Here is an 8,152-nt window from a genome sequence, read left to right on the forward strand (position 1 = left end):
TTCTTTATAATGAAAATTCATTTAAACCAAGCCCTCTTTTGGTATAGCAAAGAGCACTCGTCTCCAAACAAACTGGTAATTTGTACAAGTCCCTTATCAGTCCTGTGATATTTAGATTGCAGCTGTGAGGCAATTCATAGTCCCTTTTCTTTCACAAAGTGAAACACACTTTGCTCTGGTTTAGTTTCAAAGCGGAGAAAAATCAGCACACAAAAGGTCAAAGTCAGTAAAGCAGTCACGAAACACAATGATCAGATAATCCTCCACAATGGCCAAACCCACAGGCTGCTATTTATAGCAGCCTCACTAATTACCACAGCCCCACCCAGCCACAGGTGGCCTCATTTTCTTTGATAATAATCTCTCAGTTGTTGTTGCCTATGCATCGCTCTCCGCATGCGTGGCTGTATCATTAACTCTTGTTCTGAATCCAAGGAGGAGCTAGATAATTGATCTCCTTCTGAGCTGTCTGCCACAGTCTCCTCCTCCCTGTCACTTATGTCTTCTTGGTCAGAGGAGCCTTCATCAGCAGATTCCACCAGGGGCAAAACAGGCCTGCAGCAGGTGGATGTCTCCCCCACATCCACAGTCCTTGGGGCCGCAGCTGGGCCAGAGCTAACCACAACATCATACAAATATAGTACAGTATTGTAGTATGTTTAACATAATATAACTATAAAGTAGAGATAGAAAAGATAAAAAGACATTAGGACAGGAACGGTGGGCCTGAAGGTGCACTTATGCATCCCTCTTACAGACAGGGGTGGGCTGCTGCCCGGACGGGGTGGAACGCAGTGGGGTAGCAAAAATGGAGCTCAACTCCAGAGCATCCAATTTGCACTGAAAGATGTTGAAAGAAAATGCAGGGCATTCTGTATAAGTCACGCCCACAGTGTGGTAGTAAACATTTTGACAGCCCTTCACTGCTTACAGACCTCTTAGAAATAGGTTTAGTAAGTAAAATTATGCTGTAGTTAAAGAGGTAACCATTGAAATGCTGAAATGGAGCTGGAATAGCTGTTTCACGACTCCCCAAACTAAGATACCTTCAGAAAAATGGTTGCTAGCATGATATGCAACTGTCTTCATGCAGTACTCTAATTAATCAAAGTAACTTGTGATCTATGGATGAATTAAACAATTTCTACCACAATATTTCTCTAAAAGTGAACAAAATGTTGATTTTTGATTTATAAAGGCATTGTACATTTAGTTGGATTATGGGTGTGTCGGTTTTTTTTTAAAAAAGTTTGACTGAACTGAATAATTGAAGGTGCTTAAGTGTATGTTCAAAAAGCAATATTGTGGGTATCCCAAAATTAAAGCGCCTCACTTAGATTACTACTATGGTATTAGCAATAGAATAATAGGAACAATACCTTAAAGTTGATTTCCCTTCTCTCAATTGGTGTGGTAGATATTACTTTTTCACTAGCACAATATATTTTGAAACTTTACCAGTAAAATTTACCACCTATGGATGGGCTATAGGTAAGGGGACAAAGCATACATTTGGCATGAAGAAGGATCAGTCTTGGTAATTTTTTATTAAGAAGACTCAAACAGATTGCTTAGTGATTTTTACAAAATTAATTTGCTCAAATGAGTTATATCTCCACTTTGTGGAAGAGTTTTGTTTGATCATATTTTTCACAGTCACACGTGTCAAAGGACATCAGCCACTAGCAAAATTTGTCTGGAAGATTCATGCTTTCATTACCACTCAGTCAATAATTTTTATGTCAAGACCTTTAGGCTACATCAGTCTCAAAAAAAAGTTTGAAGAAACCATTCCTCTTTAAAAGAGGTATTAATCCATTCAAACACATAAATAACTTTTAAAGAAGCATCTTGTTATCTTGTTATGAAGAATCTTGTCTGGCCTTGTGTCTCAAAGTCTCCGGATACTGTCTTGCAAGTAGACAGGAGGAAATGTCATTAATCTTACAGGAAAGTGATATTAATTAGTTACCTGGATTTTACTTTTAATATATTCACAGAATAATAAATGTTAAAAAACGATTACATGTAACATAATGAAGCTTCTGATTTGTTAGTCAGTCTTACATCAACAAAATAAACTTAAATCAAATAAGATGAATCACAACACGTAGACTTTTAAAATGTGATATATTAGCTAGTAAACTAAACAAAATTAAATAAATTGTCATTTTAATAATTGTGGGAATGAAAAGAACGATTGAAGAGAGATGTGATTCTTCTTCTCTATTGGGACTTCTAAAGTGCAAACATTAGCTAGATAGAATTACAAATAACTAATTTAACTTTTATTATTCTTCATTCACTTTGCCTGTCAAAGAGTTTCACTGGGGATATCATGAAACAATGAGTAAAAGATATCCTTATTAATTAATAAGAAACAACTCTTTAGAGCAATCTGCCTCATGAGGACCTAACTGAGATTGCAAAACAATATTTGAATGCAACATGAATGATTATGTCCAATCTAAGAGAAACTATATGCACAATAATCTCTATGTTAGATAGTTAAATTATCTACATTACTAAACCGTATCAGCCTTTTTCCTCCACACCACTTGTTCTTGCTTTAGAAACCTAAAAGGACAAAAAAATGACTCAGATGGAATTTGTATGGAAACATTTTCAAATCATATGATGTTGTTTCAAAAGAGCAAGTATCTATGATGGGCACTGAACTTAAAGGATACAGAAAAAGCTGCATTGCCCACGGCCGACTTACCGGCCGATGGAATTTGCGGCGATCGGCGGGGAAAGGAGGCTGCCATGTCTGGGGCGGAGCCGCGGCCCCCACATCATCAGGGGGCCGCGAGGATGTCATTTGGGTGTGCTGGGCACCGATTGGCCGGGCGAGAGGGAGGCGGCCCTATAAAAGGGGGCTGCCGCGTGGCGCAGTTCCTCTCGCCCGGATCGTCGTGGGACACAAACGCAGCTCCTGCCAGCTCGGGCCATTGCGCAAGAGGCCCGAAGGCCGGCGAAGCCTGCGAGCGACGTGGGACAAGCGGCGGCGCCCTCTTCCTCCGCGCCAAGGCCGGGAGGCCCGAAGAGCCGCGAGTGGCGGCTGGAGGCGCAGTTCGCTTCGGCGACATCCCCTGCCGAGGGTTTGGAGGCTTATCGATCCAGGGAGGTGGCAACACATGGCGGGGGGAGGGAGAAGCCGTTCGGGGGCCCGGCGGCGGGCAGCGGGGGGGCAGGCCGGTGGGCAGGGTACCCCCCCATCGAGCCCCGCCGCACCGGGAGGAAGCGGGCCCCCAAGCAAACTTGGAGCGAGGCCCCGGGGGCAAGGCCGGCCAGGAGGCCGGTGGATGAAGGCAGCCCCAGGGGGGAGGGGTGCCCCCGGGGGCGTGCAGCAGGCCGCAGGGGTGCCTCCGCAGGGGCAAGAGGCCGCCGACAGGGCCGGGCCCTTCCTAGAGATTCACATGGGGGGTTAGTGGAGGCTGCGGTTGCGGAGGATGGAGCCCCCAGCGGCTCAGAAACAGGCCTGTCCGAGGCAGAGGCCTCCGCCGCGAGGCCGGCCAGGAGGGAGAGGGCAGGGGAGGATTCACTTTCGGTTTCCTCACAACTACTGTCTACTTTGCTCGAGAAACTTGAAGGGAGGCCGAAGAAGCGGGGCCGGCCCCGGCAGGGCCGAGCCACGGGCGCTACCAGCGCAGAGGGGTCTAGAAGCTCATCGGAGTCAGCGGAGAGCCCACAGAGGGCACGAGTGGAGCGACGCGCAAAGAAGAAGCGCCGAAGGAGGACGGCTAGGAGGACGGCATCCGACTCCGAGGACGCTGATGATGATTCTTCTCACTGGGGTGAGTGCCCTGTGCCTAAGCACCGGTGGTCCCGTCCAAGGGGGCCACGGGGCAGGCTACAGGTGGCCAAACGCACGACACGTAGGGCTCACAGGACCTGGCGCTCGCGCACGGCAGCACAGGTCTGGAGGAGGGGGCGTAGAAGGGATTTGGCCAGGAGGGGCAAGAGAAAGAGGGATACCTCAAAGGACAGCTCAGAATCGACCACCTCCGGGTCCACCAGCTCCTCTGCTGGCGACAGCGATAACCCTTTCGCCCCTGGCCTTCCGGACACCCCGCTTAGCATGCACATGTCACAGGCCCTTAAGCGAAAGATTTGGCGCGGCGCTTATGTTGACATTTTTAATATTTTATTACCGGAGAAGTCTAAAAAGGACAAGGATAAGGAGGGTAAGAAGGGGTCGGATGACCCAAAAAACGCCAAAATGGATAAAGGGATACTGGCGTGGGCATATGCATTTTTGGCCTACCACTCCGTGGTGGTGGAAGATGATGTCCATAAGACCCATGAGCTCATTTTGTATATGAACATGATCCTAAAGGCTTATCAGGAGTTTGGGGGCGAGGCTTGGAAGCAATATGACGAGACTTTTCGCAGGTTCGCCGCCCACAATAGGCATTGGCCTTGGGATATGAGACATAATGATCTGTGGCTTCAGGCTACACAGCAAGCGGCGACCCCGGCCAGCGGGCGGACTCCCACCAGCCATTTGCTGCTGACGCAGGGCAAGGAGGCTACTCTCCCCCACCCGGCGGTGGGTACGGGGACCCCGGCCTCTGGCCAGCGTAGTGGATCAGGGTCATCCTTTCGGAGCCCGCTGTACTGTTACGAGTACGGCGCCAGGGGGGCCTGTTCAAGGTCATTTTGCCATTTTCGCCACGCCTGCGCTTTGTGCAACGGCCGGCACCCAACCTCAGCGTGTTACAGGGGAAGGGGAGGGGCCGGCAACAAAGACGCCGGGGCCCCATCCAAACCCCAGCAGGGAGGGGCTCAGAGTAAGGGGCCCAACCCCCGTTAGGTTGGACAGATTGAGGGACTGGCTTACCGGCTATCGACCCAAGAAAGGTGCTGATTTTCTGATTGCAGGTTTTTCCGAGGGCTTCAGAATTCCGTACAGGGGGCTTAGGAAGGCCTGCCTGGCGGATAATTTGAGGTCGGTGGCAGGTATGGGGCACGTAGTGCGCGACAAAATTATGAAGGAGGTGCGCGAGGGCCGGGTGTTGGGCCCCTTTGTGGAGCCGCCCCTGCCCTTATTTCAGGTGTCCCCACTTGGGGTGGTGCCCAAGAGAGCCGCGGGAGAGTTCAGGCTCATCCATCATCTGTCTTTCCCTCCGGGCGAATCGGTAAACGATCACATCCCCGAGGAACTATTTTCAGTACGCTACACACCTTTCAAGACGGCCGTCTCGATGGTTCGAGCGTGCGGTGTAGGGGCGCTGATGGGCAAATGTGATATCAAATCGGCCTTTCGGCTTTTACCGATTCACCCGGAGGATTTCAACCTCTTGGGTTTTCAGTTCGATGGCGGGTTTTTTGTTGATAGGGCCCTGCCGATGGGTTGTTCAGTGTCCTGCTCCCTGTTCGAGAAGTTTAGTTCATTTCTGGAGTGGGCACATGTTAAAGGCACGGGGATTAAATCGGTGGTGCACTATTTGGATGACTTTCTCTTCGCCGGACCGGCGGGTTCCGACGACTGTCAGCGGGGGATGTCAGGATTTCAAGAGTTATGCTTGGATCTTGGCGTACCTTTGGCTCACGAAAAAACCGAGGGGCCTTCGACCAGACTGACATTTTTAGGCATCGAGGTGGACTCCGTTGCGCAAACGTGTAGGCTTCCTGATGATAAACTGACTAGACTCAAGGACGCGGTTAGCGTAGCCCGAGCCGCCAGGAAAGTGACTCTTAGGCAGGTTCAGGAGCTAGCTGGCCTGTTAAATTTTGCTTGTCGAGTGATAGCGCCAGGTAGGGCATTTATGTTTAGACTTTACCAGGCTACGGTAGGCCTGATTAAGCCACACCACAGGATACGGTTGTCGAGGAGCATTAGGGAGGACCTTGGGGTGTGGCAACGTTTTCTGGACACGTACAACGGGGTGTCATTTTGGATACAGGATATGCTGCTGAAGGGGGACTTTCAGGTGAAGTCCGACGTGGCTGGGACGACTGGTTTTGGCGTGGTATGGCGGGACAAGTGGTTTCGGGCGGACTGGCCGCAAGAGTGGCGCGGCACCGCTATTTGCAGGGATCTGACCTTTTTAGAGTTATTCCCGATTGTCGTGGCCATTGAGCTGTGGTCCCCTATCTTCGCCAGGAAGACGGTCCACTTTTGGTGTGACAACATGGCGGTAGTACACGTGGTTAACACACTTTCCTCTAGGAATGAGCGGGTGATGGGTTTGGTCAGGCATATGGTGATGAGGTGCCTGGCTAATAACATGCTTTTCCGGGCTCACCATGTTCCAGGGGTGAGAAACGGGGTGGCGGACGCATTATCGAGGGGGCAGTTGGCTAGGTTCCGGCTGCTTGCCCCACAGGCCGAGGAGCACCCGGAAGCAGCCCCACAGCACCTGTGGCTGATTGGAAGGCCGAGGTAAACAGGGCACTGGATATGTCCATAGCCGCCAGCACCAGGAGGTCATACCAGCGGGCAGGTAGGGAATTTTGGGCTTTTCGTCACAATAGGAGATACGATCAGCTTTGGCCGGCCCCGGTGGAGCACCTGCTTGAGTTCTGCGCGCTTAAAAAACGCCGGGGGTTGTCAGCCCGTACAATTAGGGGCAAGCTTGCAGGCTTGGCCTTTATAGCCAAGACGAGGGGTTTTTCAGACACCACAGGGGATTTCAGGATTAGAAAGACACTGGAGGGATGGATCAAGGAGAGAGGTCATGTCCAGGGTGACTTCAGGCGTCCCCTAAAGCTAGCCCACCTGATGGGGCTGCACAAACTGTGGGGCCGGCTTTGTCGCTTGGAGTATGAGGCAGCACTGTACCACGCGGCTGCGGTGACTTTGTTTTTTGGGGCTTTTCAGGTCAGTGAAGTTCTTGCAGCTTCCCGATCCGATAGCTCCGGTCGGGCATTGACGACAAGGGATATCAAGTTGCGGCGGGGCTCGGTGGCCCTGAGGCTGAGACGGTCCAAGACCGACCAAAGAGGTCGGGGCGTGACGGTCAGACTTTCCTGGACTAACAATAGGAGGGTGTGCCCGGTGGAAGCTCTAGCGGCGTACTGGGCCCTTAGGGGCGGAGAGCCAGGCCCCCTTTTTTGTCATGTTTCCGGGGAACCTCTCACCAGGTACCAGTTTTGGGCGGTAACGTCCAAGGCACTGTCCCGGCTGGGCTTGGACCCCAGACGTTACGGGACTCACTCCTTTAGGATAGGTGCAGCTTCTTTCGCAGCGGAGGAAGGTTTCAGCAGGCCGGACATACGGACAGTGGGCCGCTGGAGATCCGCGGCCTTCCAAATGTACATCCGCTCTTAGGTGAGTGGGGAAGGGATGGGTGCAGTCTGCGCCGTCACTTCTGACGCTGTTTTGTTTCCTCCCTTCCTTTAGATAAAGTACAGGTTGAGCGCCACAGAATTCTGATCTGTGGCCACAGCATGGTGTACTGGGCCGAAAAGAGGGCCCGCGAGACGATGCCCGGCACGCAGTTGGAGATGGACCAGCGAGTGATTGTTCAATGGCTGGGCCGTAGAGGCCTACGGTGGTGTGATGTGCTTCCCCTGTTATTCAATAGCGGGAAGGTGCAGGGGGTGCCGGGATGGTTGGTTTTGCATGTGGGCGGTAACGATCTTGGGGCAATGACAGGGGTCGATCTGCTGTGGCACATTTGGGACGGCTTGCAGGTGATTTGGGAGCGGTGGCCAGACACACGCGTGTTGTGGTCCAATATCCTGCCACGAAGGTGCTGGAGGCATGCCAGAATTCCTAGGGCGATAGATGGGGCCAGGAAGAGAGTAAACAGAGCAGTTAAGAAGTGGGTATTTCAGGCGGGGGGTGGAGTGATAGACCACCCGGATATCAGGGCATCCCAGATAGACTTGTATAGACAGGACGGGGTACACTTGATGGACAAGGGGAACGACAAATTTATAGCAGACCTGCAGAGGTGCCTGCACATCTATGTGCAGGGGGGGGGAGCAGGGGGAATAAATTAAAATTTCACCCCCTGCTGTGGCCGATAGGGGGCGGAAAATGAAGTAAACAGCAACTGTGTGATCTCCTTTAGGGGCACCTCTACTGAGGTGAGGGGCGAGCTCCTTCTCGGATTACAGGGCTCGACCGGCTTGGGTTTGGGGAGGGGGTCGCTCCTGTGGCTCGCTGGCTGGGGATTAACATAGACCAGTAGCGAGCCAT

This window comes from Erythrolamprus reginae, chromosome 3, assembly GCF_031021105.1.
Source record: "Erythrolamprus reginae isolate rEryReg1 chromosome 3, rEryReg1.hap1, whole genome shotgun sequence".
NCBI classification, from domain to species: domain Eukaryota; kingdom Metazoa; phylum Chordata; class Lepidosauria; order Squamata; family Dipsadidae; genus Erythrolamprus; species Erythrolamprus reginae.